Source organism: Anomaloglossus baeobatrachus, chromosome 7, assembly GCF_048569485.1.
Source record: "Anomaloglossus baeobatrachus isolate aAnoBae1 chromosome 7, aAnoBae1.hap1, whole genome shotgun sequence".
Classification (NCBI taxonomy): Eukaryota; Metazoa; Chordata; class Amphibia; order Anura; family Aromobatidae; genus Anomaloglossus; species Anomaloglossus baeobatrachus.
This window is the reverse complement of record NC_134359.1, coordinates 131,173,910-131,179,909: the sequence shown is the minus strand read 5'-3', so window position 1 is coordinate 131,179,909 and position 6,000 is coordinate 131,173,910.

The following is a 6,000-nucleotide window of genomic DNA, read 5'->3' as shown; positions in this document are numbered from 1 at the left end:
CCTTGGCCTGGACACTGCTAAGGCATTTGACTCATTGGAGTGGCCTTTCCTATCTGCCTGTCTCCAAAGGTTTGGTTTTGGCCCCAAATTCAGTTACTAGATCCACATGCTATACAAATCCCCTGTGGCTAGAATTATAGTCAACAATGTTTTATCTGTGCCTCTCTCTCTGGGACGGGGTATCCCTCCCTATTTGCTCTTTCCATCGAGGCCCTGGTGATTCGAATTCGGTCCCATTCGACCATTATGGGAATTACTGTATTTGACCGTACAGACACTATAGGCTTATACGCAGACGAAATGGTTATTTTCATGGACAAGGTGAGGGAAACTCTGCCAGTCGTCATCGACGTCATAAATAGATTTGGGGAGTTTTCCAGTCTTTACATTAATTGGGATAATTCAGCCTTAATGCCATAAGTACGTGGTTCGCGACCCCCAATGGATGATTTGTCACCCCTGCCTATTGTATCTGGATTTAAATACCTAGGTATACATATCCAGAAAGAGCACACTCTCGATATTCAGATGAATATACTGCCTCTCCTGGAACATGTTACATCTAAATATAATTTATGGTGGAAGTTGCCACTTTCGGTAGTTGAAGGATAAACCTAGTTAAAATGATATTGTTACCCAAGCTCAGCTATGCTTTACAACACAGTGCGGTATTAGTGCCCAGGTCCTTCTTCTCAGTACTTAACTCACTCACCTCCTCCTTTATTTGGGGTAAATCTAGGTCCAAACTTCGGCTATCCATTTTGCAAAGATTGAAGTTGCTTGGAGGGATGATTCTATCAGGATTTTTTTTGTATTGCCTGGCCGGGCAACTCAGGGCACTAGCTTCCTGGGTGGCGGACAACCGTTTGCCTAATTCGAAGGCTCATTTTGGCACATGCAATTGGGGCAGACTGTCCATTGTGCATTTTGGAGTCAGATGGACCAGGAGTCCCGAAGCCGTTGCCTATCCTCAAGTTGGCGTGATCAGTATGGCGACAAACCAAGAAAGTAGTACACTTTGAAGAGGCAGTAATGGCTACCTATCCACTCTGAAGTGTCATCCATTGGTGCAATTCTGGGCCACCTGCAAAGTCCTCGCATTGGGGACCTCTTTGTGTCAAGAACTGCTACATTTAAGGCCAGTTTCAGACGTCCGTGTTTAATCAGGTACAAGTGGCACGCATGGTTATGGTCATACGTGTGTTACACATGTGTCACGCGTGCGTGACATCCGTGTTTGCATACGTGTGACAGGTACCAGAGAAAACACGGGTCTGTGAAATAAAAAGATTTTCCATATTTACCTGCTTTCTTCGGCTCTGCTGCCTCCCACTCCTGACCGCCGCTCATTATATTCATTGATTATTCACCGCACTCAGGACCTGGAAGCCGGAGCAGCGCGGGGACAGCATCGCGGGGACAGCGCTAGGTACAGCATCGCCGAAGACAGCACCACGGGAACAGGTGAGTATTCTGCAAGCACAGTGACATGCAGGAGGTCATTGGAGTTCCCAATGAACTCTGATGACATCCTGATGACACCCCCCTGCGACACCCGCACTACAGCTTCACGGGTTCATCAGACTTCATTGGGAACTGTGATGAGTCCCCGATGCTGTCCCTGCCATTCTCCGGCTTCCAGGTTCTCACTACACACACACACATACACGTATACACTGAGCACATATAAACACATATGTATTCACACATAGTGGACACACATGGATACACCGAGCACATACACACACATGCATGTATACACTGAACACACACACACACACACACACTCACACATTCACTCTGCTGTATACTCACCCAGCAATGCGGTCCCCGGCACTAAAGTCCCCCGCGCGATGCTATGGCTTCCAGCTCCACAGGGCACTGAATATTCCGTGAATATAATGAGTGGCGGTCAGGAGTGGGAGGCAGCAGAGCCGGAGACAGCACCGCTGGATACAGGTAAATATAGAAAATATTTTTATTAAAAAGACCCGTGTTTTCTCCGGTACCTGTCACACGGATGTCACATGGATCAAATCAGTGTGCGATCTGTGTGATACCCGTGCTGCCAGAGAAAAAACAGACATCTCTGCGTGTGCGTGTGGGGCCACGCGGGGTCACACGGTCCGTTTGAAAACACGAACGTGTGAGTAACAGCATATAATAACATGGGTACGTGTGGCATCTGTGTTGAAAACGATGTCACACGTACCTGAAACACAGACGTTTGAAACCAGCCTTAGGCGGGCTTTGCACGTTGCGACATCGCAAGCCGATGCTGCGATGTCGCACGCGATAGTCCCCGCCCCCGTCGCAGGTACGATATCTTGTGATAGCTGGCGTAGCGAAAATTATCGCTACGCCAGCTTCACATGCACTCACCTGCCCTGCGACTGTCGCTCTGGCCAGCAACCCGCCTCCTTCCTAAGGGGGCGGGTCATGCGGCATCATAGCGACGTCACACGGCAGGCGGCCAATAGCGGCGGAGGGGCGGAGATGAGCAGGATGTAAACATCCCGCCCACCTCCTTCCTTCCGTAGAGCCGTCAGCGGCAGGTAAGGTGAAGTTCCTCGCTCCTGCGGCGTAACACACAGCGATGTGTGCTGCCGCAGGAACGAGGAACAGCATCGTACCATCGCTGCAGCAAAATTATGGAAAAGTCGGAGCTTGCAACGATAATACGATAAAGACGCTTTTGCGCTCGTTTATAGTATCATCTAGAATTTACACACAACGATGTCAAAAGTGACGCCAGATGTGCGTCACTTTCGATTTGACCCCACCGACATCGCACATGCGATGTTGCAACGTGCAAAGCCGCCCTTAATCCTTTGAGCAAGTACAGGCCAAATATAATATCCCAGATCACAGTTTTTCAGGTATCTGCAGCTTCGTACGGCGATCCAATCTCATCTACAGAGCACAGGGACAGGGGTTTGATATTGTCATTTCCAATGATAGGCATTTTGAAGTCGCAGGGACCTAGGGGTATGATATCGGCCATTTATACTCACCTGCCGTCAGTCGGAGTGGAGTCGGTGTCCTTGCCGTCTCAGGATAAGTGGAGACTTCTGATTCCTTGTTTACAGGGAGAGGAGTGGGATGAAGTCCTGGAGTCTCCAGCTATGGTGTCTCCATCCGTTAATAATAGGCTCATACAATGTTACTTCATTCACTAGGCATAGCTAAGACCCACTCATCTGTTTAATTTGGGACGGTTGCGCACGCCAGAATGTCCACGATGTCATTGCCTGGAAGTAAATTTTTCACACATGGTATGGAGCTGCCCGGTTATATTATCTCTCTGGCAAGAGGTGACCTCCTTACTATCATCAATTATATCGATACCTGTCCCATATGAACTTTTGTTATGTCTATTCGGGATAATGCACAACGTTTCCAATGCAGCTGTAGGTGTCCGCCAATCAGAGGTAAGCAGTTGAGGTCAGGCAGTTTCCATTGGAGGAATAGTTGTGCACAGAGCGCTTGACTCTGAGCGTGCAGCGCTGGCAAAACAATCATCTGAGTGCCCCGGCACCGGCTTTGCGATAGTCAACAGGGGCACGGGCCGCGTGTTTGAGACCTCTGCTCTAGACCATACTGAGTAAGGTTGTCTGTATCTTATATATAAGTATATCCTGGTAGTCCAAAAAAGCAAAAAGAATATCGCTCTTCAGGTGAAAAGACTTCAGGTTTATTTCAACATGCAGACAAAACAGATATCATGACCAGCGCTCAGGGCCGGCGTCAGCACCCGGCATACCCGGGCAAATGCCGCGGCCCTGGAGAGCTGGGGGGCCCACTCGGCCTCGTCACTTTAGCTGCCCCCGGGCCCTGCCCATTCTCTTTCAGTTCTGCTGCCCCCGGGCCGAGTTCTGAGAACCGCAGTCCTCGGCAGGAAACTGTGGCTGCCGTCCCTTAGCTAGTTTCACACTTGCGTTGCAAAAAGTGTAATAATAAAGGCCACGGATTCCAGTGAAATAACGCGTTGCGTTAAGTTTTCTTTAGCCGAGAGAGACAGAGCCCTCATCATCACCGCACACATCCCGACATCACCGCACACATCCCGACATCATCGCACACATCCCGACATTACCGCACACATCCCGACATTACCGCACACATCCTGACATTACCGTACACATCCTGACATCACCGCACACATCCCGACATCACCGCACACATCCCGACATCACCGCACACATCCTGACATTACCGCACACATCCCGACATCACCGCACACATCCCGACATTACCGCACACATCCCGACATCACCGCACACATCACTACATTACCGCCCACATCTTCACTGCACACATCCCAACATTACCACCCACATCTTCACCGCACACATCCCGACATTACCACCCACATCTTCACCGCACACATACCAGCATTACCGCACCCATCATCACCGCACACACACACCGGCATTACCTCAGTGACGTCCCCGCTGACAGCGCGATTCACTTCAGTTGCTGTGTGGAGCTCACAGGAGCGGCGGTGTTATACAGCCGCTCCTGTCAGCTTCATGTAGCAGAGCTGGATGCAGGACCTCGTGTGGATTACGCCGGACCTGGAGGGGTATTTGGGGATTTTAATAAAGTGGTGAAAAAGGGTGTCTTTTTTTGTCTTTTATTCCAAATAAAGGATTTTTTCGGGTGTATGTGTTTATTTACTTTCACTTACAGGTTAATCATGGAAGGTATCTCAGGGAGACGCCTGCCATGATTAACCTAGGACTTAGTGGCAGCTATGAGCTGCTGCCATTAACTCCTTATTACCTCGATTGCCACCGCACCAGGGCATTTCGGGATGAGCCGGGTTGAGTCCCGGGACTGTTGCATCTAATGGATGCGGCAATTCCGGGCTGCTGCTGGCTGATATTTTTAGGCTGGGGGGCTCCACATAACGTGGGGCTCCCCATCCTGAGAATACCAGCCTTCAGCTGTGTGGCTTTACCTTGGCTGGTATCAAAATTGGGGGGGACCGCACGACGTTTTTTTTAATTATTTATTTATTTATTGTACTGCATGATATAGAACCGCCCACCGGCGGCTGTGATTGGTTGCAGTGAGACAGCTATAACTCAGCGTGGGGGCGGGTCTGACTGCAACCAATCATAGGCGCCGGTGGGCGGGGGAAGCAGTGAATACGAGATTGAATAATTGGCGGCCGGCTTTTTCAAAAGAGGAAAAACCGATGGAGCAGTGTCAGTGTGTCTGTATGTATGCAGCAGAGCAGTGTGTGTCTGTATGTATGCAGCAGAGCTGTGTGTGTGTCTGTATGTATGCAGCAGAGCTGTGTGTGTGTCTATGTATGCAGCAGAGCAGTATGTGTGTGTCTGTATGTATGTATGCAGCAGCAGTGTGTGTGTGTCTGTCCGTATGTATGCAGCAGAGCAGTGTGTGTGTCTCTGTATGTATGCAGGAGAGCAGTGTGTGTGTCTGTATGCAGCAGAGCTGTGTGTGTCTGTCTGTAGGCATGTATGATGTGCATCTATGTATGTCAGTGTATATGACTGTATAGATTTGTCTGTTTATATGTATTTTGTGAGTTTGTCTTTAAATATGTATATGTACGTATCTGTGTATGTGTGTGTGTCTGCGTGTTTATGGGGCCCACTGGGATTCTTCTGCCCGGGGCCCACAAAAACCTGGAGCCTGCCCTGCCAGCGCTACTCTTTTCAGGTGAAAAGATTAAGGGTGATTTTCTTCACCTGAAACGCATAGCGCTGGTCATGCTATCTGTTTTGCCTGCATGTTGAAATAAACAAGTCTTTTTCACCTGAAGAGCTGGATTCTTTTTGCTTTTTTGTATTATTTTGGGTCATAGCAGTGCCTGTCCGTGTTCCAGGGAAGACGCTAAAAGGAGAGGGTTCATACACGGTGAGCTGAATATCATATATATATATCCTGGTAGGTCGATACCGAAGCATGTAGGCAACAATATGGATAGAGGTACAGCTAGCATAATGAAGATTTTGTATTGTATTGCCT